A 27,933-nucleotide genomic window follows, 5' to 3' on the forward strand; every position below is an offset into this window, starting at 1 on the left:
ACGGCGCCCGAGGACTGCGCATGCGCTAGTGTGGGGCGTGGCTTCTAGTGACACAATCAAGGGGCGGGATTTGCCTCTGTCAAATTCCATTGTCTCAAAAAGCAGGGGGGACGTTGCAGAGTGCGAGGGGCGAGAAAGTCTAAAGAGGTGCGTGGATAAGCTCTGTATGTGTATATTTATGTACATAAAACTGGAAGATAATACAATAAACGGTTAGCAGTGATTTTCTCTGGGCGGTAGAATTACAAGTGATTTTTATTTTCTGACTTTCCGCAATAAACGTTTTCGTAAAAAAGAAATAAAAATAGCTAACACTTATAGAATGTTTACTATGTGCCAAATACTGCTAAGTTCTTTTACATGTATTAATTAGTTTAATCCTCACAGTAACCCTCACAGAAGTAAAATGACTATCACCTTTTTACAGATGGGAACACTGAGGCACAGAGGGGTCGGAAGGTCACAGAGACAGTTAATAACAGAGCCAAGATAATAATCTAGGCAGGGGCGCCAGGGTCATTCAGAAAGTGGGGCGCAGGCTTTCTAGAAACTTCTCTCATTTCTGCTTGTGGAAATATTACTCTTAAATGCAGCTTGTGATTACTTCCTCTAGACAACTTGCCCTAAACATCACCTCCTATATGAAGCCCTCTTGCATTGCCCATCCTCCTTCATAGATGTTTGCTCCTTCCATATCAACACTCTCTACTTGCAACAGAGTTGTAGTTGTACAACAAAGTATGTTCAGTTGTCTTTTTTTACCCATTTAAAATGTACAGTTCACTGTTAATTCCATTAACAGTGTTGTGTAACCATCACTACTGTGTTTCCAAAGCTTTTTATGGGCTCAAACAGAAACTCTGCACCCATTAAGCAATAACTTCCCATTCTCTCTCCCTAGTCTGCAACTTCTCCTCTACTTAGTCTCTATGAATTTGCCTATTCTACATATTTCATACATGTTGCAATATACAATATTCTTTTGTATCTGGCTTATTTCACTTAACATACTGCTTTCAAGGTTCATCCAAATGGAAGCATGTATCAGGACTTCATTATAGCTGAATAATGTTTTGTTGTAGGTCTATACCATATTTTGTTTATTCATTTTTCTGTTGATGAACATTTGGGTTGTTTCCACCTTTTGGCTATTGTGAATACTGCTGCAGTGAACATTGACACACAAGAATATATTTGATTCCTTCTTTTCGATTCCTTTGGTATATGTCTAAGAGTGAAATTGCTGGGAAAGATGAAAATTCTACGTTTACCTTTTTGAAGAACCAGCAAACTGTTTTCCACAATGGCTGCACCATTTTACATTCCCATTAGTAAGGTATTAAGGTTCCAATTTCTTCACATCCTTGCCAACACTTGTTACTTTCCTCTTTTAAAAAAAATTATAGCCGAGAGAGACCGGGAAGATGGCGGCATAGGTAAACACCGGAGACTGCCGCCGTGGACAACCACTTCAAAAATACAACTAAAAGTCGGAGCGGACATCAACCAGAACCACGGGAAGGCTGGCTGAGGAGAGTCTCTTCAACTAGAAGCAAAAACAACAGCATTCCGACGCTCAGCGGAGGCGCAGTGTGGAAAATTTAAAGGTACTGCGGTGCGGTGGTGAGGGTGCGCGCGCAAAGCGGGCTGGCGGCCGAGGGCGCGGTTGTCGTTTTCAATCAGGAGCGAGTCTCAGACTCTGGGCTACAGATCCGGGCGAGTCTCTAGGGACCCAGACTCAAACGGGAGAAGCGGGACTGTCTGGCTACGGTCCCTCCGAGGTTTGCAGCGGTTGTTGGGACAGAGAGGCAGAGCCCCTGGGGACGGACTGAGAGCGGCCATAGCTGCTCCCTCCCCCCGCCCTGTTGAGCCCGCCCCGCCCAGGCCCTGCGCACAACCATTTGCCGACCGCCTCAGGCAAAGGCTGGAATAACGCCTCCCCAGAAGACAGACGTTTTCCACAGCTGATTCCTACAGCCAGTTGGCCTGGTGGTCAAATCCCTCTAGTGTTAACTACAACAATTAAGGCTTGGCTAGAACAAGACTGCGCACTGAGACCACAAGGGGGGGGCACCAAGAAAGCATATAAGATGCGGAGACAAAAAAACATGACAGAAATGGAAGATATGGAGCTAAGAATCGCAATTTTGAGGGCTTGCCATAAATTTGTGCAGAGCCTCACGAAAACTAATGAGACCCTCGATGCTACGATAAAGAAATTAGAAAGTAAGCATACACGGACTGAAATAAAGAATATTATACCCAATAGCAGACCAGAGGAGCACAAGAATCAAACCAAAGATTCGACAAAAACACCCAATTGGAAAAGCAAAATGAAAAAAGAATCTGAAAATGTGAAGATAGTGTAAGGAGCCTCTAGGACAGCTTTAAGCGGTCTAATATCAGAATTATTGGAGTGCCAGAAGATGAGAGACAGCAAGATATTGAAAACCTATTTCAAGAAATAATGGCAGAAAACTTCCCCCACCTGGAGAAAGAAATGGACTTACAGGTCCAAGAAGTGCAGAGAACCCCAAACAAAAGGAATCCAAAGAGGACCACACCAAGACACATCATCATTAAAATGCCAAGAGCAAAAGACAAAGAGAAAATCTTAAAAGCAGCAAGAGAAAGAGGCTCAATTACCTACAAGGGAATACCCATACGACTGTCAGCTGATTTCTCAACAGACACTTTGCAGGCCAGAAGGGAATGGCAAGAAATTTTCAAAGTGCTGAATACCAAGAACCTACAACCAAGATTACTTTATCCAGCAAAGCTATCATTCAGAATTGAAGGTCAGATAAAGAGCTTCACAGATAAGGAAAAACTAAAGGAGTTCATCACCGCCAAACCAGTATTATATGAAATGCTGAAAGGTATCCTTTAAGAAGAGGAAGAAGAAGAAAAAGGTAAAGATACAAATTAGGAACAACAAATATGCATCTATCAACAAATGAATCTAAGAATCAAGTGAATAAATAACCTGATGTACAGAATGAACTGGTGATTATAATGAATCAGGGACATAGAAAGGGAATGGACTGACTATTCTTAGGGGAAAAGGGGTGTGGGAGATGCGGGAAGTGACTGGACAAAAATCATGCACCTATGGATGAACTCAGCGGGTGGGGAGTGAGGGTGGAGGGTGGTGTGGGAGCTGGAAGGAGGGGAGTTATGGGGGGAAAAAAGAGGAACAAATGTAATAATCTGAACAATAAAGATTTAAAAAAAAAATTATAGCCTCAGATCTCTTTTAATGGTGGTTATGATGGTGGCAAGTTTCATACCCTGATTTTAGATGCAGTCTTGTGAATGAAGAACATCTACTGCCACTTTATTGAGTGTTATTTCCTAGATCAGTGATTTTCAACTTTTTTCATCTCATGGCACACATAAACTAATTACTAAAATTCTATGGCACACCAAAAAATGTATTTTTGGCCAATCTGACCAAAAAAAGGTATAATTTTGACTTATTTACAAAAAATAAGAGTAATTACCTACCCTTTTTGCTCCAAAGTGACTTTTTAAAAAAAGTTAGGTGCCTATACTTGTATATAATGATTTCTAGTACCAAGAATTAACCAATCAGATACAACCTTATTATGTGATGTGACCAATAAGAAGCAACTCTATTATATGACCTATATATTTATGGTTCAAGACATGGCATTCAAAAAAAAAAAAAGACATGGCATTCACATCAGACAGCTATCGATGTGTTGGCTGTTGTCATTTTTTATTTTTATTTATTTATTTATTTTGGCTGTTGCCATTTTTTCAAAATGTTTTTTTATTAAAAAATATATGTAGCCCAGCCGGCGTGGTTCAGTGATTGAGTGTAGACCTATGAACCAGGAGGTCACGGGTCCGTTCATGTCAGGAAATCGCCAGGTTTTGGGCTCGATCTCCAGTGTAGGGTGTGCAGGAGGCAGCCAATCAATGATTCTCTCTCATCATTGATGTTTCTATTTCTCTCTCCCTCTCCCTTCCTCTCTGACATCAATAAAAATATATTTAAATATATATATTTTTTGCTATTGCCCTGACCAGTGTTCTCAGTGGTTAGAGCATCAGCCTGTACACGGAAGGGTTTTGGGTTAATTCCTGGTCAAGAGCATGTACCTGGGTTGCAGATTTGATCCCCAGCCCCAGCTGGGGTGCTTTCGGGAGGCAACCAATCTATGTGTCTCTCTCATATAGATGTATGTCTCTCTCTCTCTCTCTCTCTCTCTCTATCTCTCTCTGTCTCTCCCTACCCCACCCCCTTACCCCCCCCTCCCATCTTCCCTTCCACGCTCTCTAAAAATCAATGGAAAAAATATCCTCCCGTGAGGATTAACAAAATATTTTTTAATTGATTTTTTTAGTGAGAGAGGAAGGGAGAAAGAGAAAGTAATATAGACTTGAGAGTGAAACATCAATTGGCTGCCTCCTGTATGCCCCTACCAGGGACTGAGCCTGCAATCTGGCCATGTGCCCTGACCGGGATTTGAACTAGCAACCTTTTTAAAAGATATATATATATTTAAAATATTAATAGGAAGCTTTTAATATATATATATATAGATAGATAGATAGATAGATGTAGATATATATAGATATTATTGATTTTACAGAGAGGATGGGAGAAGAATAGAGACTTAGAAACATCGATCAGCTGCCTCCTGCACGCCCCCTACTGGGAACTGAGCCTGGAACCAAGGTACATGCCCTTGATCAGAATCGAACCCGGGACCCTTTAATCCACAGGCCGACACTCTAACCACTGAGCCAAACTGATTAGAGCCAGACTGGTACTTTTGTTAAAATACAATAAAATGTGGCAATATCATTTTGCTAGAAAACTTTCTGAGAACTTATTTTCAATTTCTGTACTTATATTGTGCTGAGCAGGTAATAAACAGTTTACAAATGGGCACTAGTTGCAGTCCAAATATAGCTAAAAGAGTCTTCTCCATCATGGTCATAAGGAATTAGGGATTCTTTCCATCTTTTTATGGTTTCCTTCTTTCCATTTAAGTTCTCGATCCATTATGACTCTTTTCCTGGTATAAGATAGGAGGTATGTATTTAACTTTGTGTTTGTTTTTTATGCCAGAGGCTACATAATTGTCTCAAACCATTTATTGAATAAAATCCAGTTATTTTCACCAATTTGAAATGCCACCTTTATTGAATACTAAATGCCTACATGTGTTTTGTTCTATTTGGGAATTTTTCTTGTCTTCCACTGGCTTGTGGAATTAGGCACTAGTACCTAACAGTTTTAATTAGTAAGGTTTTATAGTATGTTGTCTACTTGGTCAGGCATTTTCAGAAATATTTTCTGGTTAATTTTTCCATAAAAACTTTGGACATGGTTCATCTAACTCCAAAATAAAATTCTGTTTGTGTTTTTATTGGGATCTTATCAAACATCTATCTTAATGATGCAGACAGAGTCTTGCTAGGCAAGATCACAGTTTATGTTTCTATTTCTTCAAGTCTTCTTTCTGTGTTCTGTAGAATTAAAATTTTTTCTTCACATAGATTGTGCATCATTACTGTAAAGTTTATTCCTAGGAATTTTTAATTGCCTTATAAATGAGGTCTCCCATTCTATCTTTTTTTATTCATTATATCTTCTAATTGTTGTCACCCTAAGATTCTGAAATAGTTTTAGGGGAACGGTCTACCACAAATAATCTTGAGGATTACTCATCTAGACTAGCAAATAGTTCTCAACCTTGTTTTCCCTTGTAACACATAGTATAAGTGTGACATACACTAATCAATCTGACAGGTGTTTCTTGTTTTTTAGAGACTCCAACAAAGATAACAGAGGTTGTGATTCATCAACAGTTAATGGAAATTTGTGTGTATCAGGCACCGTATTAGGGACCAGAGACATGATGGTGACTAAGACAGTCTGAGTGTATGCCCTCTTGGAAGTTGATCATATAGTCCTAGCCAAACAGAGCAAATTCAGCAAATAATTGAATAATTATAAGGTTGCAAAGTTGTGCTAAGGGGCTATGAGAGTGGAACAGAAATAATTTGTCAGGTGTTAACATCCACTAACAGCCATACCCAAGGCTTCAATTACCTCCCAAATGATATTCACATGTTGTGTATCCAGCCCTGCCTTTCCTCCGAGTTCCAGACCTGCCATTTCCTCTCCCCCATCAGAAGGTAGAATCTAATTCCCCTACCATCGGATCTGGACAGGCTTGTGTCTTGCTTGTAGCCAATAAACTACAGCTGACATGGCTCTATGTGACGTCCAAGACTGAGTCACATAAGGCAATGCAATGAGGCTCTGCCTTGCTCTTTGGCATACTCACTCTTGAAGCCTTCTGCTGCCATTCCACTGCAGCTTACGTATTGTTTAACTATTCTAATGAACAACTAGAGGGCCCTGAGGCTGCCATGCTGTGAGGAAGCTCAAAGTAGCCCTTGCAGAGACCACATGGATAGGCCCAGAGGCACCCAGTCAGTGCCCAGGGGCTCTACCCCGCAGTGGTCCAGCTCCATATTAGAGATGCCAAGTTAGAAGAAACCAGCCAAACTCTTTCTGAATTCCTGACCCACATCTATGAGAGATAATTAACTGGTTGCTGTTCTTTTAAGCCGCTAAATTTGGGAGTGATTCATTTTGTAGCAATAGTAACTGGAACCTGGGCCGCATGCTGTCCTGCCACAGGGTTTTGTACATGCTTCCCACCCTACTTGGACTGGTTAGAAGACTTCCCATATCATTTTTGCCTGGTTACCTCCTTCATTTCCTTTAAATCTTTGCTACATCTACCATGCTTCAGGATGTTAATAAAGGCCCCCATAATACTATGTACCTTTCCTTCCTGTGTTTATCACATTTACATTTGGAGATTCTTTGTCTTTCTGGTGAGTTTTCAGCTCCATAAACCATCCTTAGTCCATGCAGTTACACAGTAGGCCAGGCATTGCAAACTTAAATGTCAACACAAAGAAGAGTGTAACTAAATGAGAGACGTGGGCAGGTTAGGGTCTGTGGTAACATGAAAAGGATATGTCTATCTTCAGGGAGCAGCTGCCACTCACAGGCTCTGTGCAGCCAAATCTGCCTCATTTTTAAAGAGATGATACAAACCCAGATTATTATGTAAGTGTTAGAGTGATAGCAACTAATTAAAACTAAAAACACAGAAGAAAGAGAAAAAAAAAAACAATCTAAAGATTTAATAGTCCTTGTTTTTGAAAATGACTCTGTACTTTCATGTTGTATAACCAAAGAATAGTAATTAGAGGCATAGGTTAGCCATGGGGCTGACTTGGGTTCAGAAGTGGGTCACTTAGATTTGTTTTTCTCTATTTGTACCTAGAGACTGTCAGTCATATTCTCTTCCAAGGGCATGAAGACTTTTTGATTCTTGCCAAATAATAAAAGAAGTATTTATTTTTCTTTAGGAAGAAGACAGAAGTAAGACACTGTGACAATGAAGTTTCACTAAATTCTGCGTGTTCCTTCCGAGAAGATAAATTATATGTGTTTGTAAGAAGAAATGGGAACATGCAACGCTCATAAAAGCCCTATGAGAAGTTGATTTTTATCTAAAAATTATAATTATTTACTGTATCTATTGAAAATATAAAAAAACATGAGCTATCAAAAATAAAAAAGTGGGCTATCAGCCATGAAAAGACATGGAGGAAACTTAAGTGCATATTACTAAGTGAAAAAAGCCAATCTTAGAGAACTATACTAGCCTATTCCAACTTTGTATATGACATTTTGGAAAAGGCAAAACTATGGAGACAGTAAGATCAGTGGTTGGGGGAGGGAGGAGAGCAGAGTGCTGTAAGGATGCCTGACCCGTGGAATGACAGGTGATTAGTCACTAATAGGAGCAGATAGTAGCCTGGGTTGCTCAGAGCATCACACTTAGGACATCACAACGCTATGGAGAGATATTTCACTCTTCAGATGGGGAAGATGAGACGGTATCAAGCTCTACAAATTCTTACGATCTCTGGGTAAGATAGGAAATGGTTGTTTCTAATCATTTAACGAGGAAACAGAGGTCCAACTGTACTGAGGTCCAAGTTATAAAAATAAAATCCAAAGCCTGTATTTGAAAGAAAAAAAAAATAGAGCGACCACTCCCTCAATGTATAGAATAAGGGAAGAAATTTAAGATCGGAAGTCAAAAGCCCATCACCTGAACCCTCATGGTTGATAGTAAAACGGGTCAGAACACCACCTTCTACCTTTACACCTTTGAAGAGATTGTATGATTGTACAGGGACCCCAGCTTTGGGTTTAGGGAAACACCTCCATGTCTGCTCCTTTACTTATGTGAGCTATGGAATCAGACTGCTTGGAAGTTAGAAAGAAAAATAATTCGCCTTCAGCAGCGGGCTGGACAATATTTGATTGTTGTTTAGTACTGTCATGGATGGGCACTCAGGGACAGTTAAAGTCCTTGGACTGTTATTGGTGTCCTGGGATTCAGTTTCGTTGAATTTACAAAGTCCTGGTCCAGGAGAGGAGTCCTCTGTGGCTCGGGAAAAGTCCCAAAGCATTGTTTGGAGGGACCCCTTCAGCCAGAGGACCTCATATTATGAATTTATACAAATTAAACTATATTGCTTTGGAAAGATTGAACAATAGTTGGATTAAGAGAGAAGCAGAGACCAGCATGGCTCAGTGGTCTAGCGTTGACCTATGACTCGGGAGGTCACGTTTGATTCCTGGTCAGGGCACTTGCCTGGGTTGCTGGCTGGATTCCGGAAAATGGAATTCCATCAGTGATCCTCTCTCATCATTGATGTTTCTCTCTCTCCCTCTCCCTTTCTCTCTGGAAAAAAAAAGCAAAAAAAGAAAATAAACTTTTTAAAGAGTAGGGAAGCAGGAGGAGGCCTGGGCATCTGCAGTCCTTCAGTTTCCTGGACCTCTCACAATGCTGCGTTATTCTTTGTTGTGTGATTCTAGAGGTCCAAGAATCCCCACCCCAAACTGGAGAGCATTATGCTAAGTGAAATAAGCCAGTCAATGAAGGAAAAATACCACATGATCTCACTCATTCATGGATAATAAAGACCATTACAAACTTTTGAACAATAATAGATACAGAGGCAGAGCTGCCTCAAACTGATTGTCAAACTGCAGTGGGAAGGCCAGGGAGGGTTGGGGGGCAGGAGGGAGGGGAGTAAGAGATCAACCGAAGGACTTGTATGCATGCATATAAGCATAACTAATGGACATAAGACACTGGGGGGTAAGGGAGGGCAGGGGATTGTCAAGGGCGCAGGGGGCGGGGCAGGAAAGGACACATATGTAATACCCTTTGTAATACTTTTAGCAAAAAAAAAAAAAAAAAGAATCCCCACCCCAAACCCCAACCTGCCATATAAGATAGCTGCTAAAATACATTTAGTTTATCTAGAATTGGGTGAGAGAAATAGGATCTGGCACTTCTTACCTTTTAACTCACTATAAAACTTACTGATTTTATTTTTTTTAAACATTTTATTGATTTTTTTACAGAGAGGGATAGAGAGTCAGAAACATTGATGGGAGAGAAACATCAGTCAGCTGCCTCCTGCACACCTCCTACTGGGGATGTGCCCGCAACCAAGGTACATGCCCTTGACGGGAATCGAACCTGGGACCTTTCAGTCCACAAGCAAACGCTGTATCCACTGAGCCAAACCAGTCAGGGGCTGACTTTATTTTTATGTTTTACTCCCTACTAGAACGTAAGCTCCATGAGGGCAGGAATTGTTGTCTTTCTCTTTACCACCATACTGTATTGTCAGCTCTTTGCATACAGCAGGCGTTTAATAAACATTTACGGAAGGAGGAATTGAGGGATGGAGGAAAAGAAGGAACCGAGGGGGGAGAAGGACTGAGAGGAAAACCGGAAGAAAGAACATGGTGAGGAAAAAGAAAGGCTCCGCCCTGCTTCTCGAGAGCAGCCCAGGCCCATCTCCCAGCCGAACTACAACTCCCAGCAGGTCCCAGCGCCTAGGGCGGAACTAGGCAGCTCAAGCAAGACCAGGCCCCAGCCCGCTAGGCTGCCGGCGTGCCTTGCGAGCGCAGGCGCTGCCGCAGAGCCCGCTGGGATTTGTGGTCCGGACCGCGGGCGGGGGTGGGGCCGAGAGGGAGGAGGGCAGGAGCTGGGGGGCGGGCATAGGCCCCTCCCCCGTCACTTCCTGCCGGGCTGCGGGCGCCGGAGCGGCTCCTCAGCGTTTGCGCCGGCGGTGGCCGCGTCAGATTCGGCTCCCCCTTCCTCTCACCCCCCGCGGCCCGGCGGCGCCCGCCTCCTCCGCGGCCACTCCGCCTCTTCCCTCCCGCCGTCCCTTCCTTCTCTCCCTCCTTCCTTCTTCCCCTCCTCGCCGCCGCCGCCCAGGACCGCCAGTCGGGGGACAAGCTCCAGGCAGCAGCCAGGTGAGGTGTCCAGGGCCTGACGGGGCCCGCGCCGGGGCTGCGCCGCCGAGAGGTGGGCGGCGAGTGGGGGCCTAGGCCTCGGCGGGACCGCGCGCCCCGCCTCCTTCCCGGGGCCTCTCCCAGCCGGCGGGACCTTCCCGGAGGGGAGGATCCTCCCGCGCCCCCCGCGTCGGGGTGCCCCGCGGCCTGGACCCTGGTCGCTGCCAGTTCCTCCGCCCCTTGTTGGGGCCAGAAACAGGTGCCACGCCGCCTCCCCTCCTTCCTCCTCGCGCGCGGAGTGCGGAGGCTCTTCCCGGGCCAGGGGCGCAGGGTCCCCGCGTCAAGCCCCTGAGGGCCGAGCACCTGAGAGAACGCAGCCCGGTGGGTAGCAGCACCGCTACCGACCGGTGGTCAGGAGCACCGCTCAGGTGTCGGACGCGGGTGTGAGTCCCACCTGTGCCTTTTTAGGCAAATCACTGAAACGCCCGGTGTCTTAGTTGGAACAAGGGGCTAATGAGGTCCCTGCCGCTTCAGGTGGTTAAGGTTCGGTGAACTGGGGCGTGTAAAGCGCTTATCCAAGTGCCAGACCCACAGCGTGTCCCAGTAAAGCATCTGCATAATTGATTAGCGTGATATGAAGCCATAACTTAGGGGGCAGCGTGGACAGAAGTTGACCCACCTCCCCGTGTGGGTTTCCTCGGAGGCAGAGATGTTCAGCGTGCCCGCTTGCAGCGCCGATTTATTATTTGGGGCGTTCATATCTGGAAGGAGTGTACGTTTAACTGGGACACCCTGTCAGTAGGCAGTCTGTAAAAGGTGCTGTTATTTCCACCTCCTCAGCCGAGCCAACTGCAAGATTTTCACCAGCTCCCTGTTTTCCTGCCGTCATCAGGCTTCTTGTTGTCATTCCGTTCCTGGGAAAGTTGCTGGCAGAAGCTTTCCTTGAGTTCGGCAAACGTTTTTGGAGCTCTTGCTGTGTTGCAGGCTCTGAAGGGGGTGGGGCGGGGGAGGGTGTACGAAGCTGGAAAATGCCCTTTCTTGCGCTATTATCTCTAACTTCTAACTTTTTTTTTTTTTTTTTTTTTCGCTGCAGCTGTGCTTTTTATTCCCTCGTCCCTGTTGGCCGACTTTCCTTTTAAGCCCTTGCCCCACCTCCGTGTCGCAGTATTGCTTATGTGGAAGTTTTCTTCTGTTCCGGGGAAGATGTGTGCTTCAGTCTGTTCTGCCCCTTGTTCTTTGGCTGTGGGGACATTTTTAAGGTCACTCTTGCGTTCTGCTTGTAGCTTTAATTGTTTAGGCGGTGATGGGAATAGAGTTAAACCAGGCTTTTTGGTTGATTTTTGGGCTCTCAAGAATCGGTGTGCTCGCCCAATGTAAATTACATTGCTGCTTGTTGAAGTAAAAACTAAAAATGCGGTTGGATTGAACAGGGAGCAGTTTCAGTCATCCTGGTGACAGGTAGGATTTATAAAACAGCAACTCTAAGAAATGCCGAGTTTCTCTTAATTCTGTGCTTAGTTGTTTAGGTGTACCTTTCATTAAGGAAATGCAACTCATGGAGGTTCGCATTTACAAAAGACTGAGACCTGTGTGTTTGTTCTAGTCAGTGATCCTCCTGTACATTGGATTATTTTAGGTAGATTTCCTTACTGAACTTAAAACTTTTAATTTACACCCATCTCTCAGTAACACACGATGCAAAGTGGCCTCTCTGTTTTTGACTTTTTCTTAGAATTTTCTGACATAATCTTACCATCATCTCTAGTTTAAAATCTTTGTTTGGATAACTCTTTAAAAGCACCCAGATAACTATACAAGCAAAAGAAGACATAGCAATGTCTTCTGCCATATCACAAATTGTAATGTTTGGGAAATGTTTTAATATTGCAGTAGGTAACCTAATTTTTAAAAAAAACAACCTTTTTATTATGGAAAACATAACAAAACTCAAGTAGTATAGTGAATCTCCATATATTGGTCACCTAGCTTTGACAGTTGTTAAATTATAGCCCGTCCAATCTTGTTTTGTATAGTACACCCTCCCCCAAACTAGGTTATTTTGAAATAAATCCTAAACATAATTTTATCAGATTGCCCCAGACTCTTAATCTGCCACAAAATTGACTTTTAGTAGAATCACAGTTCTTACTTTGTTTATTGGGCTTCTCTTCTTTATACATGATTACTATACCGCAGGGGGAAAAAAATTAGCAACCAAATTAGCTCTTGATTCAGTGCTTACCTCCTCCCTTCAAAGTTATATCCAAAATACTTCTTTGCTTCTTTGTGTACAAAAGCAACAATTCTTGAGCTATTATTAATGATTGTAATTGAAAAGTAATCAGAAATACAGATATCCCTAATCCTGTTTTGGTGGAGAGACCTACCTGTTAAATCACTTTTAATGGAGAATAGCTTTGTGTCAAAGTTAAACAACAGTTAATAATTCATAATAACTTTCAAAGTTTCTTTACAGTTTTTATGTAAATATGCTGCTATTACCTTAGGTTAAGAATTAAGCAAAGGATATTTGATTTAAAAACTGTTGTAGAATTATTTTCCAAAGACCCCACCTTCCCATCTGCTGTATTTATAAACAAATTTAGTAAGTATGAATTCATAGCATAGATATTCATGTTTTTCTTTCTTGCTTAAAGGAAGGCTCTCCTAGAATGAAAGTTGACAGGAATATTGTTTGTCATTATTACTTAGTTTTCACATTTCTGGTCATGAACAGTTTCCAGCTTTTAGACTATAGCATTGTTATTTCAGTTATGTAGGTTTATTTTTGAACTTGGTCAGTATGGCAAAAATGTATGTTGTGTTTCAGATATTACAACCTGAGAGATGGGGAGGGACATACATACCTCTTAAAATTAACTTAGGGGGAAAATCTAATTTGGTGTCTAAGAAAGGACACAAAATGTACTTTATTTTAAAAAATGCTTAGGCCCTAGCCAGTTTGGCTCAGTGGATAGGGCGTTGACCTGCAGACTGAAGGGTCCTGTGTTTGATTCCAGTCAAAGGCACATGCCCGGGTTGCAGGCTCCATTCCCATAGGGACTGCAGAGGCAGCTGATGGATGACTCTCATCATTGATATTTCTGTCTTTTTCTCCCTCTCCCTTCCTCTCTGAAATCAATAAACATATATTTTAAAAATTTAAAAAAATGCTTAGTACTTCCTAGTTGGCTTAAAGTAAAACTTTTATGTTTTTGGAATTGTTATCATAAATACTGTGCAGTTTATTCAGTCTATCATTGTTCTCTTTTAAAATTAAGCCAGAAAGCTCATTTATATGCAGATTATCTTAAGTTTAAAAATGAGCATGACTCAGAATTCCCTCCCCTCCTCCAATTCTGAAGTCCAACCATTAACATTATTCTGGGTGTAATCATTAAACCTGGGAATATCCTGTGCTGCTTCATCCAGAGTCTCTCCCCCATAAAACAGTGAAGTATTTAACCTAGAGGTACAGAGTAGGTCTCACCTTACAGGGCAACTTTCTCTGATGCCCTTTTACTGGATGGAGTGAGAGTGAAACTTACTGGTATAAATAAAGATGAAACTTTCATGAAAAAGGTATCTTTTTGTGAGATGTCATAGGGCCTTGTTATTATTAGCCTCCAAACTGGATCATATTTCACATGCAGCTTAGTGACACAGAATTGCTCAATTTGGGGAAATGTAAACTCCTCCCCTCAAATGAGAGCTTTTGGCCTTGCTCTCCTTTTGGATTTTGGAGCCTTCAGAAGTTTTTAGAGAATTTTATGACAGATTTTGTTCTCCACTAGACCTGTGACAGGTTATTTTAAATTAACTTGTGGTGGTGGAGACCTTTGTGGTTAATATGCTTCTGGTACAATTTCTACTTGAACTTTTCTTTAAGTAAAACTTTATCAAAATTAAGACATATAGCATTTATGCTATCCTAAAAAATATAATTTACAAGTTAGAGATTGAACTACGAGAAGACATGGTTGCTATGTTTATTTTTACTGAATATTTCATTATGAAAAATTACAAATATATAACAAAGTTTAAAGAATTTTAATGTCACCTCTTATATCTATCACTTACTCTGTGCCATTAACATTTTATTACCCTTGCTTTATCACCTCTCTTCTACTTGTCCTTCTCTTTTAAATGTTTATTTTTATTGATTTCAGAGAGAGGAAGGGAGCAGGAGAGAGAGAGAGAAATATCAGTGATGAGAGAGAATCATTGATCTGCCTACTGCATACCCTCCCATGGGGATCCAGCCCACAACCCAGAATCAAACTGTGACCTCTTGGTTCCTGGGTCAATGCTCAACCATTGAGCATAATGGCTGGGTCAGAACTCTGCCTTTTTTCTTTAAAAGAAAAAAATATACTTTTATTTATTTCAGAGAAGAAGTGGTGGAGAGAGAGAGAAACATCAATGATGAGAGAAAATCACTGATTGGCTGCCTGCCTCCTGTACATCCCCTACTGGGGACCTAGCCTGCAACCCAGGCATGTGCCCTTGACCAGAATTGAACCCAGGACCCTTCAGTCAACTCGCTATCTGCTGAGCTAAACCAGCTAGGACCAGAACTCTCTGCTTTTTAAAGGAAATTGTCTAATGAACCAAGATGTGCTTATCGATAAATTAAGTATTAAAAGCTTGAATAATGTTGACAAAATCCTATGTTTTTACCTACTATGGATAGGATTATAATATATAGCTGTGTTTATTTTATTCATTTATTTTTTAGCTGTGTTGATTTTAAATACCACCAGGTGCACAGTTTGCATATCTGTTTTGCTCACAACTTAATGTTCTGAACTAAAAAACCTTACCAAAGAACATAATTATTTTTAAAATAACAAAATTGTGAAATTATTGTAAATAGCTTAATTTATTTTAAAAATATCTACGTTCCCATCCTAGTGAATAAGTTTGATGTAAAAGTGATTTATGTCACCAGGAAAGTGGAGGTAGAAGCAAATTATATGCAGACTTAATTGTTTCCCAGAATTACACACATTCATTTATTTGTTAAAAAAGTATATTCAGTGTGCTCCCTCAAAATATATTTAGTGAAAGCAAGAGTAGGGAAATATATCCAAGAAAGTATTTGCTTTCAATTAAAAATTAGTTTTTTAAATATTATATCTATGGCTCACCGGCTTCTGTTTAATATGGAATCTGATTTGGGAGAGAAGTGTGACGATGGCTTTGTGAGTTTATAACAGTAATGGAAGCAAAACAGGCCATTTTATTATGATACAGAGGTCATAATTGTCCTAGATGTTTGTTTTTGTCATGTCTACGAGAGGAAAAACTAAGAAAATCTATTTAAGCGCCCTAGGATCTTTTCTCCAAATCAGATTGTCTCTCTCTTTGTTGTAGCTTTTAGTACTGGTTGCCCAGTGAGTAGGTTGATTTTAGTTAACATGTTTTCTCTTTCCATTTATTGTGTAATTTTATAAGTGGTATGTACCTATAAGTTTATATTTATAGATGTTTATGTGACTGAGCACAGGATTAGTGAATTTGCTGGATAATAATATTTGTTCTTTCTTACCATGCGCCAGGTTAAAATTATCGGGTGAAGGTTATTTGATGCAGGAAAGGAATCTGAAAAGTCAGATTGAATTTATCTAATAATATAAAAGCTGCTGTTTATCCAGCTCTTACTTTGTGCCAAGAGTTGAAGTTGTATGTTGTGTGAGAGACACATCGATTGGTTGCCTCCCTCATGCACCCCAAAGTGGGTTGGGTAGGGAACCAGCAACTGAGGTATGTGCCCTTGACTGGCAATCAGGGAATCGAACCTGAGACTCTTCAGTGTGCAGGCTGATGCTAGACATTGCGCAGCACTGGCCAGGGCTACAGTTTATTTTTGTTTGTTGTGATAGATTGCTGCAGTCAAATTAAACTAAAATTTTTAAGCTGATTCAAAGGTTTGGGGAGTACTTAGTAAATGGGGTGGAGGATGTTTCGGTAACCTTTTGTGTTGAAGGAGGCTTTACTCTAAATTATTGCTATAATCCTTCATGAAGCTTGTTAAAAAATGATTTATTAACTATATACACCAGGTTGTTGCTAAGAACATTCATGTTTTTTAAAGTACATATTTTTATTGATTTCAGAGAGGAAGGGAGAGGGAGAGAGAGAAATACCAGTGATGAGAGAGAGTCATCTATTGCTTGCCTCCTGCACACCCCACATTGGGGATTGAGCCTGCAACCTGGGCATGTGCTCTTGACTGGAACTGAACCTGGGACCCTTCAGTCTGCAGGCTGATACTTTATCCACAGAGCCAAACCAGCTAGGGCAGAAAATTAATTTCTTTAGAATTATAGTATTCTGCTTAATTGGAAGTGAGTTAAATAAGCTTCTAGTTAACTTTACAGGGTTAGGTGGTTGTTGCTCTTTTTGCTTCCCAGCCATTTCTGACATCCATTTCCTGTTTGATGGTATTGGGAATACTTACTGTAATGTTCTGTTTGGTGTGGAACTGCATCCTGAACAATTTCTCTGAATCAGTGATCTTCTGAATAAGAAGCCTCTTTGGTTGTCCACCCAGGTAGTATGGCTAGCCTTAAAAGGCTAGATCAATGAAATTAAATCTGCTTTTGGATTGGGGTTTTAGTGAGAGATGGTATATGAGTTTCCATTCTGTGTTTAACCTTAACTCAGGCAACTGTGTCATTATATGTCTATAATGACATATGAGTGTCTCCAGTTAATCATGAAAAGGTGTTGGAAATATGTTTATTTTGGGGATGAATTGAGCAGATAACTTAAATTGTTACAGTAATGGCTCCCCTCAGGCATGAGCTTTATGATCTAACTAGAGGCCTGGTGCAGGAAATTTGTGCATGGGGGGCACGTGTCCCTCAGCCCAGCCTGCACCCTCTCCAATCTGGGACATCCCTCTCACAATACAGGACTGCTGGCTCCCAACCACTCACCTGCCTGCCTGTTTGCCTCTAATCGCTTCTGCCTGCCAGCCTGATCAACGCCTAACTGCTCCCCTGCCGGCCCAATTACCCCTAACTGCCCTCCCCTGCAGGCTTGGTCACCTCCAACTGCCCTCCCCTGCAGGCCTGGTCACCTCCAACTGCCCTCCCCTGCAGGCCTGGTTCCTCCCAACTGCCCTCCCCTGCTGGCCTGATCGCTCACAACTGCCCTCGCCTGCCAGCCATCTTGTGGCAGCCATCTTATGTCCACATGTGTGCGGCCATCTTGTGTGTTGGAGTGATGGTCAATTTGCATATTACCTCTTTATTAGATAGGATTAGATTTTGTCTGATTCTCACGTTTTTGCTTTTTTATTTTTTATTAATCCTCAGCTGAGGATATTTTTTCATTGATTTTTAGAGAGAGTGGAAGGAAGAGGGAGAGACAGAGAGAAACATCGATGTGAGAGAGATACATCAATTGGTTGTCTCCTGCATACACCCCGACCGGGGCCGGAGAACCTGTAACCAAGGTACGTGCCCTTGACCGGAATCGAACGTGGGACCCTTCATTCCGCAGGCTGATGAAGGGTCCCACTGAGCCAAACACATTTTTGCTTCTTTGAAGTTCATGCTTTAGATAGATTAAAATTAACTGAGGCATGGATTTTCTACCTTTGTAGATTCCTCCCTGATAGAAATAGGGCCATTGTCTGCTGGTGCCATTGTGATTTTGTACAAAATACTAGGCAGTCCTTTCCTCTGTCAGAAAGAAGATAATTTACATGTAATAATAAGTCTGATTATGCTTCGATGCTTATGTTCTTTGTTGCACAATTTAACCAACCTGCTCATTAAGGCTCCATGACCCTTTACCTAGATGACAGTCAAATATACTTAAGTCAATAAGTTTTATTCTGGTTTGTGAAAGAGTGAACCTTTACAGTCTGGAACATTTAGACTAGCTACTAATTTCCCTTTTAACTGAGAATTTATCAATATAAGCACCAAACATGAAAAAAAGAATAAAGTAAAAAATATTCTTTTTGGAAGGATGAGGTTCTTTTAAGTTTGCTACATTTTTTTCTTTCTTAGCGTGCTTTGAATGTGATTAATTATCATTTTATGTATTATTTACTGTATACCCTAAAAAGTGATGTTTAACAGCTAACTTTGGTATGACATGTCAGTTTATAAGCATTTTATTTACATTACGAGTCATTCACTCAAGATTCATATGATTATTGTTTTATTAATCATGAAATTGGTGGGGGTAATATCATTTAAATCATTAAAAGGTTGAGGCCTACAAGAGTAACTTGGTCAGGATTATTCATCTGAGCACCAGAGTTTGGGACCCAAAACCTCAGACCCCCAATCAAGAGCTTTATCCACCATACCCAGGCAACCATGTGCTAGCTGGTTTGCCCTTATCCTAAATCAGCATTTTGTAGCCAAGAGATTTTTTACGTTCTCTTGTGTCTTCTTTAGTTATGAGGTGATGTGTATTATAAATGATTTGTTACTGCTAATTAAAATGCCACTGTGAATTATTTACTTAAATTTGTGTTGGGTTCAAGGTTATACCTATACAAATGTGAAGTTCACAAAGATAGAGACTATATCTTATTTGTGTGCTCCTCTCTCGTCAATGTCTAGAATAGTGCCTACAAATAGTAGGTGTTCAATAATTACTTATTGAATGAATAAAGCAATGAAATTTTTAAATTAAATACATTTTAGTTGATTTCAGAGAGGAAGGGAGATGGAGAAAGAGATAGAAACATCAATGATGAAAGAGAATCATTGATTGGCTGCCTCCTGCACGTCCCCTACTGGGGTCGAGCCCGCAACCCAGGCATGTGCCCTTGACTGGAATCGAACCCAGGACCCTTCAGTCCAAAGGCCGACACTATCCACTGAGCCAAACCGGCTAGGGCTAAAGCAATTAATTTAATTCATGTGCTTGGCTTCTAGTATGTTTCTTGAGTGGGAAAGAAAGGGAATTGTGTTTAACCCACAGTCTTTCTTCTCTGCTGCTGTTTGGAGTAAGTGCTGTATGCATATATTGGTAATAAGCATGATGGTTTTGGATTATCATTTGAAAATGGAGGATTTAAAAAAATGTTTACTTATGGAAGTGTGAATGTGTATATGAATGTCAGCTATCACTTGTGTTGTGTAACGATGTTTGGAATCCAAATGGTTGCAGACTGTTATATGTCTCCTCTCTCCTCCTTTTTACTTTGCTTTGAGTGGTTGGCGGTTGTTTCTTACTATTTTCCTTATGTCTGACTTTAGCAGCTCCTTTTTTCTCAGTCTAATTATTTAACTTCTGTTTTGGGCTAGAAACCTAGATAACCAAATCTACCATAGTTGTTCATTATAGATGGGTTTGAATGGAGGAAAGCCCCATTGGTAAAAGGCATGGACTCAATTAGGTGAGTCTTAGACATCTGTTTGGGCTGCTCAGAGGCCTTTTCCACTTTTCTTTTCTTTTTTTAAAATATATTTTATTGATTTTTACAGAGAGGAAGGGAGAGGGATAGAGAGTTAGAAACATCGATGAGAGAGAAACATCGATCAGCTGCCTCCTACACACTCCGCACTGGGGATGTGCCCGCAACCAAGGTACATGCCCTTGACCGGAATCGAACCTGGGACCCTTGAGTCCGCAGGCCGACGCTCTATCCGCTGAGCTAAACCGGTTAGGGCCCTTTTCCACTTTTCATTCATGTTAGTTTTTGATTGGGTGAGATTATGGAACAAATGGTTCTAGATTGGAAAGTTGTTATTATAGTATACTACAAAAAGAAGAGCTTGAGCTGTTAAAATATTGTAGAGCTAATCAAGAGCACTTGATTTTATTTCTAAAATCATTTGGACAGTAAACAGCTATTTTTTGTTTATTAAGTCACAGTAGCAGTGAGAAATTGAAATGAGCAAAATTATGTTCTAAAAATGCAAAAAGCACGATACAGCAAGAGGATATAACCCTGATAAACACATATGCACCCAAATATATAAAAAAACAACAACTGGAAGATAGCAAGGGAGAGATTGACAACAATACAATTATGGTAGGGGACTTTAATACACCACTGACATCCCTGGATAAATCCTCTAGACAAAAAATCAGCAAAGAAACAGCAATCCTAAATGATTCACTAGATCAGATGGACATCTTCAGAACATTTCACCCCAAAGCCGCAGAATATACGTTCTTCTCAAGTGCACATGGGACATTCTCAAAAATAGACCACATATTGGGTCACAAGCAAAGTCTCCCCAAATTCAAGAAGATTGAAATCATACCAAGCATCTTCTCAGACCACAATGGCATAGTATTAGAAATAAACTACAATAAAAACAATCCAAAACACTCAAACACCTGGAAGCTGAATAGCATGTTATTAAATATTGATTGGGTTACCAATGAGATCAAAGAAGAAATTAAAAACATCCTGGAAACTAATGACAATGAAAACACAACAATCAAAACCTATGGGACACAATGAAAGCAGTCCTGAGAGGGAAGTTTGTAGCTGTACAGGCCTACCTCAGAAAACAAGAAAAAATGGTAGTAAATCATCTAACTCTACATCTGAAAGAACTAGAAAGAGAGCAACAAGAAAAACCCAGAGTGAGCAGAAGGAAGGAGATAATAAAGATCAGAGCAGAAATAAATGACATAAAAATGCAAAAAGCATCTCAAAGTGAGAAATTCTGTTTGCTACCGACTCCTGCCATTTAAAAGGTGGGAAAACTCTAGATAAAGCAGACCTGAGAGTATGAGAATTAAACTCTTATGTCACTTAAAATCCTAAAGAAGGATTATGATTTGGATTTATTAGATATAATGTGCTTTTTTGTATTTTGCAATTTAAACTAAGAGTATTTATGTGTAAGGTACCATTTTGTAAAATTTCCTATCTAAATTGTATTTGCACACCAAGCACATGGTAAGGGCATTTATAAATAAAATACTAGTAGTTAAGCAGTTTAAAAATCAGGCTTGTGTGATTAGGCAATAGATGATGTCCAGTTCCTTCTTTAAAAAAGTAAATCTTAGTTATTCACAGCTCTCTTATCAGAAAGTAATTGAGACCAAAAAGGAAATTTCTACTGTATCCTATGTTCATGTTTATGCAGTCGTGCCTTTTGTAGACTCTAGAGCAGGGGTGGGCAAACTTTTTGACTCAAGGGCCACAATGGGTTCTTAAACTGGACCGGAGGGCCGGAACAAAAGCATGGATGGAGTGTTTGTGTGAACTAATATAAATTCAAAGTAAACATCATTACATAAAAGGGTACGGTCTTTTTTTTTTTTTTTTAGTTTTATTCATTTCAAACTGGCCGGATCCGGCCCGCAGGCCGTAGTTTGCCCGCGGCTGCTCTAGAGTGTGCCAATCCAGGACATCATGTTTTCGGAAACTTCCCTACTTGGAAGTTTTAGATTTCCCCAAAACTTTAGCCATTTATATATATTCATTTTCAGAAAAAGATATCCTCTGTAAATTATTATTTCTTATTTTCCAGGGGTTTTCTAACCACATAACCTCTCAGACCTGAACCACAACAACATTGTTCCTGGAGCACCTCTTTTTAAGGTACACATAATTTGGCTCTATAATTTCAGGCCTGTTCATAATTCATAATATTTTTGAAATTTTCAGTGACTAATGTGGAAAATGACATTTACTTCTGGCTATAATATTAGAGAAACAGAAGAGATTTTATATAGTTTGAATTTGTTTTTATTCTTGAGATTTTAATTAGAAAGCAATTAAATGCAGGGGAAATTGTTGGCAAGATGTAAAACCCGCTAGCTGGCATTGCCATATACTTTAAATGTAGAGATGTAAAAATTGACTACTGAAGTCATTAACATTATTCGTCAAATAAGTGTCTTGTTTATAGAAACTTTTGTAGTTTGCCTTTGATTTCTCAGATTGTTTATGTTAAACTTGTTTTTCAAACCTGTGGAACTAATTCAGCTTTGTTTTCTATCATGAGATAGGGTTAGGATTCAAATTCTGTTTACCACTGGCTGTGATCATTTAGACCAAAAAAGTTTTGTAAGAGTATTCCTAGGATTTTACAGTCTTTTATCTACAAAATACACTACTTTGTGTTTTTTAGCACTTTCTAAGAATTGAAAGCACATCATCGTATCATATCTCTGAGGTGGCAGTAGTGGACAGATTAATCCAACATCCTTTGGAATGAGGAAATTGAAGCATAAGGAAATTAGAGAACTTGTACAAAGCTCAGTGAATGGATTTACACTCATCATACTGACTTTGTATAATGCCTTTTTCCCCCCCTCCAAAGAACTGAATAACATCATACCTTCAGGGTTTTAGCTCTCAGATGCTAGGACTGAGGCTTTGTCAAATACTCGATTACAAAGTGATTTGGGGTATCTGAGGCTTTGGGCAGTGGCTTGCCAAAAGTTGGATACGTAATTGCTATCTGAATTGGGAGTAAAACTGAAAGCCACAACTCAGTCTGATTTAATTTAAAATTGTTGGTTGCTACTTAGCAGCAAGGCTGGTTTCTTACAAACTGGGTCTTGGCACTGGTCTGTTTTGCATGAAGATGATGGTAAATGCAGTCATGTTTGTTTCTAGGTAGATGGCACATGGTTACAGACTACAATTTCCCTTTTCTAAAAGGAAAAGCCAGTTAACTATTATGTTGAACCAAGCTCCTTATTTAAGAATATGTCACAAGGTACTTCTTAAAAATCTCTAGCATATTATAGATATTCATTTTGGTTGGTTTAAAACATTTTTCTATGTTTCTATAAGTTTAGATTTTAAAAACACCTCCAGTTTATAAAAATAATGTGTTTGAGTTTAGTTATTTTTAAGAATTTATCTAGGGAAGAGAGGGGAGCTTGATAAGGTTTTAGAGCTAAAAAAGAAAGTAAGATTTGCAGCTTGTTAGGTTGCAGAGGTAATTTGTTTTTCTTTAGTACACAGTATGGTGTGATGGTTATTCTAGGATGAACATTTAATAATGAATTCTCTTTTAGGAAGTGTTTCTTTAAATGGACCACCCAATGGTTACATTTGTGTGGAAAGAAAATCCTCCCTTGCCCAGTTGGCATTGGGCCAACTGTAAGACAGGGGCCACATTCAGTCACTTGTATTGGATGCAAAGGTCTTGAACAGCCTGGATTATTTCCAGGCATTATTTTTGGCTGATTTTATTGTCTTATAGGTGATTGTGTCTCATCAGGGTTACTTTTTCTGTGTCTTCCTCTTGAGTACCAAGTACATAATGGTCTTTTTTTTTTTTTCTCTTTCTTTTAAGTAGTTTGGTCATATTTCTTTTAAAGAACCTTTTAGTATTGTGATTTGACATATGGGCCTGCTATTGGACATTATTTGCTTGACGTTGTCTCTTTGGAAATGATTTTTTATGATGGTAGTGATTGTCATGTTTCTATACCTGTGGGTGCCCTGTCTGTAGATGTTTGGATAATTATTGGAGTCAATGAATTTCTGTTTTCCAGGGGCAGGGAATGGCAGGTGCTAGTGGGGGGAGGGAGGGGAAGTTGGGAGTAAGTTTACTTGCAGAAAACATACAAGCACATTACAACTAGAAAGATGTATCAGAAAAACATCTTGGAAATAAAGGTATTTTAGGCATATTTCAAGGTTATTGTAGGAAAAGTGGTTTCTTCCTTAACTTTTCCATGTTGTTTACAAAGTTTCTCTGAGAATGGAGCTTCTCAAAAATTAAAGAGAACAGATGAATAGATTTACAGTTGGCTGCTTAAACATCTGCAATGATTCTCTCTCATCATTGATGTTTCTATCTCTTTCTCCCTCTCCCTTCCTCTCTGAAATCAGTAAAAACATATTTTTAAAAAAAGATCTCTTCTCTATCTTTGAGGAAAACTTTAACAAATTAATTCTATCACTGGAGAATGTACAATCTGACATATAAGGGTTCACATGTAGCAGATGCTTAATAAATTTCTGTTGAATATTGGATGAATATGTCCTAAAGTTGCTATTGATACTCCAAGTGCTTTATCATGGCAAGAAACTGGAGTACTCCTTTGTATCTGTGTTTTCCATACCACACAAGATTTAATAAAGGAGTTTAATGGGGAGATATTTAGTGAAATGTTTGTGGCTATCTTAAAATCTTGTCTAGAATAAAGATGACTTCTTTCTTTTTTCTTTTTTAAACACATCTTGTTTGGAGACATCACTTATTATAATGGCCAATGATGTGTTGATTACACAAAAGTACAGATACTTTATTATAAATTATAAGTTAATCCAGTTAAAAATTAGATATTAAAAACGATGTTGTTCTATATTTGTTAAAGCAGTTATGTCATACTACAATGATTTAACAATGTTAGTTGAGAGTGAATAAGACTAAACCATTATTGTAGATAGTTCTGTAAACTGTTTCTAGAAGGGTCTGCCTTGTGTATTAAATCATTCACATTGTATTCAGTATGGCCTAGTCTTGGTAGATTCACTGCTTAGTGAAGAATATGCATTTTGTGTCTGATCACTTTTTAGCACATCATGTATTATTTTAAAAATGCTATTGTAATGTTTAATGTGCTCCTGTTCCTCTTCCCACAATGCACTAAAAAGTACTTGGCACTTGTAAAATGGAAGCTGCCAGCCAAGGTGAGACTCTATGTTTTTATGAAAAGATTTTTGTAGCCGAAACCGGTTTGGCTCAGTGGATAGAGCGTCGGCCTGCGGACTGAGGGGTCTCGGGTTCGATTCCGGTCAAGGGCATGTACCTGGGTTGCGGGCACATCCCCAGTAGGGGATGTGCAGGAGGCGGCTGATCGATGTTTCTCTCTCATCGATGTTTCTGACTCTCTATCTCTCTCCCTTTCTCTCTGTAAAAAATCAATAAAATATATTTAAAAAAAAAAAAGATTTTTGTATCACCAAGCCAAAGTTAGGACCCAGGAGGGGTTGGGCAGGGGACAGGGCCAACGAGGAGAGGCTTGGAATTAGGAGTCTTTTCAAAAGACATACCCATAATTCTGTTATATCACCCCTCTTTGTGGTATAGTGCTGATATATGCTTCGTAAATTCTGGATTTAAGAATAAAATAAACGTGTTTTCCTGAGTTGGTGTCTAAAACTCTTCATGTAGGAAAAGACCAAGGCCCTCATCTGTGCTGGAGGCAGGAGGCAGGGAAATAGCATAACACAGGCTTAACAGTCAAAGGTGTTTTCAGTGCTGGGAAAAACTGAGGAGTCTTTGTGTTTCAAACTTTTCAACCTAATTTTACTGTGTGTAAAATACCGATGTTCTACAAGAAAACTTCAACGAAGTATTTTAATCTCTCGAGTCCCTAATCTATATGGTGGAAAACAATTCTTAAAGATAGATTAAAAAGAAAAAACAAGTTTTCAGTTAAGGATTTAATCTTCAGGACAGAGTACTGTTGAGCACTAAGTTCTAAATTTATACAGACGTAATATATCCAAATTCCATGATTCCCCTGAAGGCTGCTATGAGCTATATAAACAGCAGTAGTCAAAAGCTTTATTTGTTCTTTGAATTATGTGGGTAAACAATATATTTTTCCTCATAACTATGATAGCTGCCAGGCTTCTCTTTAGGAGAGGAGCATTTGTTTGGGTAAAATATTAGCATCAGTTTTTTAGAGCCTTTGAGGTGAAAGGGGGATTTTCTTTTTCTGTATTAGAAAATATATAAGCTACTTGTTATATTAGTGTAAGATTTTATTTTGTGGATTAGTATATGTATACTTGAAACAACATCCTTGATCCCTCTTCCCACTAGATACCAGTAGGTCCCCACGTCCCCCAGTTGTTACATCCAAATAATGTCTCCAGATACTGTCACATGTACCCCTCTTTAGAACCACTGCTTTAGATTCTCTTTTCAGGCCTGAAGACACATAGAAGTATTAAATTAATAAATGACTAAAAATTTATTAGCAAATAAGTACTGTTTTTTGGGTTTTCGTGTTGAAAGTTAAAAATTTGTAAAGTACACAGCCTTATTAGGAGAGTAAAATTTTTTTTATTACGTTTTGAACTACTTGTTTTCAACCAGTTGTTATAAAGACATAACTTCAGGTGAACTTGAGCTTAACATTTTTGGGACATTTTACTTAAAAGTTTGTTCCCTTTCTCAACTTCTAGAAAATCTATGTGTTTTTGTCTGTGATGGAAATGCTGGCAGTGGGCCTGCTGCAGATAGCATTCGCCAAAATAGATCCTTTTGGGCCCCTCCCTTTCTAAATTTAAGTCATTCATTCAAGTCTCAGACTCTCAGGAGTTACCCAGAGCAGAGTTGGAGAGCAGAGTTGGATTGCTCCTTCTGGGGTATGGGTAGACTCTGAAGCAAACACTTGCTTTTGGCTACTTTTAAAAATATATATATATTTATTGATTTCAGAGAGGAAGGGAGAGGGAGAGAGAAGTAGAAACACCTCTATATATAAAACCCTAAGCACTGATGTGCACTGACCACCAGGGGGCAGACGTTCAACGCAGGAGCTGCCCCCTGGTGGTCAGTGCGCTCCCACAGCTGGAGCGCTGCAGAGCCAGGCTCATGGCTGGCGAGCGCAGCTGCAGTGGTGTGAGCCGCTCCTGCCTCGCCCCTCTGGACAGCGTGCAGCAGTCACAGTGGGGCCAGGATGGGCAGGAGTGGTGTCCGGCCTGGGCTCGGGCTCCTCCCGGGCCGCCTGCCACTTTGTGCACTACTACATCTCTCAAGGGATGTGGACTGCCGGTTTCAGTCCGATCCCTGCAGGAGATCTGGCCGAAACCAGCAGTCCAACATCCCCCGAGGGGTCCCGTATTGCGAGAGGTTGCAGGCCAGGCTGAGGGACCCCACTGGTACACAAATCCATGCACCGGGCCTCTAGTCAGTGATAAGAGAGTCTTGGTTGGCTGCTTCCTGCATGTACCCTACTGGGCATGTGCCCTTGACTGGAATCGAACCCAGGATCCTTCAGTCTGCAGGCTGACACTCTATCCACTGAGCCAAACCAGCTATGGCCTTTTGGCTACTTTTTGGCCTGTGACCTGTAGTTGGTGTCCTGATGTGTTGTGAGTATACTATAAATGACCTTTTTTTTTTTTTGTAAAAAAAATGCCCTCAAGACAGAGTTTAGAAAGAGAGGGAGAGGAATGAGGTGAATAAGAGAGGGAGGAGGAAGATTGAGAGAGAAATATATTTTGGCAACTGAAGGAAATAAAAACAATGAAACAGTGGTTCTGGACTTGTTTCTTGACACTGGCAGCTTGTCTGCTAAGATCATTATCTAGATCCTCAGTGGAACTGCTATTTGGTTCTGATTCCAAAAGTAAACAAGAAATAACTGCAATATTGGGCAATTTTGTTGAATAGGGTACTGTTTATGCCTCTGTGATCCAAAGTCATATTGTAGCTGAGGTTTTGGATTTGGTTTGGTTTGGTTGAGGTTTGCAGTCCTTTTTGCTCTCAGCAAGAGAGAATATGCCAGGAATCCTCAAGTAACTTAATTGTTCTGGTCATTCATCTCTTTCTAGAGGTCTAGCTTTCATTAAAAATCATTTTTGAGACTTTGGGAGAAAAAGTGATGAACAGTTA

General features: G+C 40.2%; 1 protein-coding gene and 1 long non-coding RNA gene across 6 annotated transcripts in view; both read left to right on the forward strand.

The window, feature by feature from the left end:
• The first annotated feature begins 67 nt into the window (after nt 1-67).
• LOC139014431 (uncharacterized) lies at nt 68-7,652 on the forward strand. The gene is made up of 3 exons (XR_011472230.1): nt 68-147; nt 1,407-1,607; nt 7,432-7,652. It is a non-coding gene; the product is annotated as an uncharacterized lncRNA (long non-coding RNA).
• Nucleotides 7,653-10,224: 2,572 nt separating this feature from the next.
• The window catches only part of STAU1 (staufen double-stranded RNA binding protein 1), a 63,378-nt gene continuing 45,669 nt past the window's right edge, over nt 10,225-27,933 (forward strand). For 3 of the 5 annotated variants that reach the window (XM_070419790.1, XM_070419789.1, XM_070419791.1), the window contains exons 1-2: nt 10,327-10,414; nt 21,865-21,935. The gene's annotated coding sequence lies outside the window, so the exon portion shown is untranslated. Of the gene's footprint in view, nt 10,415-21,864; nt 21,936-27,933 lie in introns of all 5 variants that reach the window. The other 2 variants (XM_070419792.1, XM_070419794.1) reach the window with 2 other exon arrangements.

Source organism: Myotis yumanensis, unplaced genomic scaffold, assembly GCF_028538775.1.
Source record: "Myotis yumanensis isolate MYYU_CA2020_CCGP unplaced genomic scaffold, mMyoYum1.0.hap1 SCAF_7, whole genome shotgun sequence".
Taxonomy (NCBI): Eukaryota; Metazoa; Chordata; class Mammalia; order Chiroptera; family Vespertilionidae; genus Myotis; species Myotis yumanensis.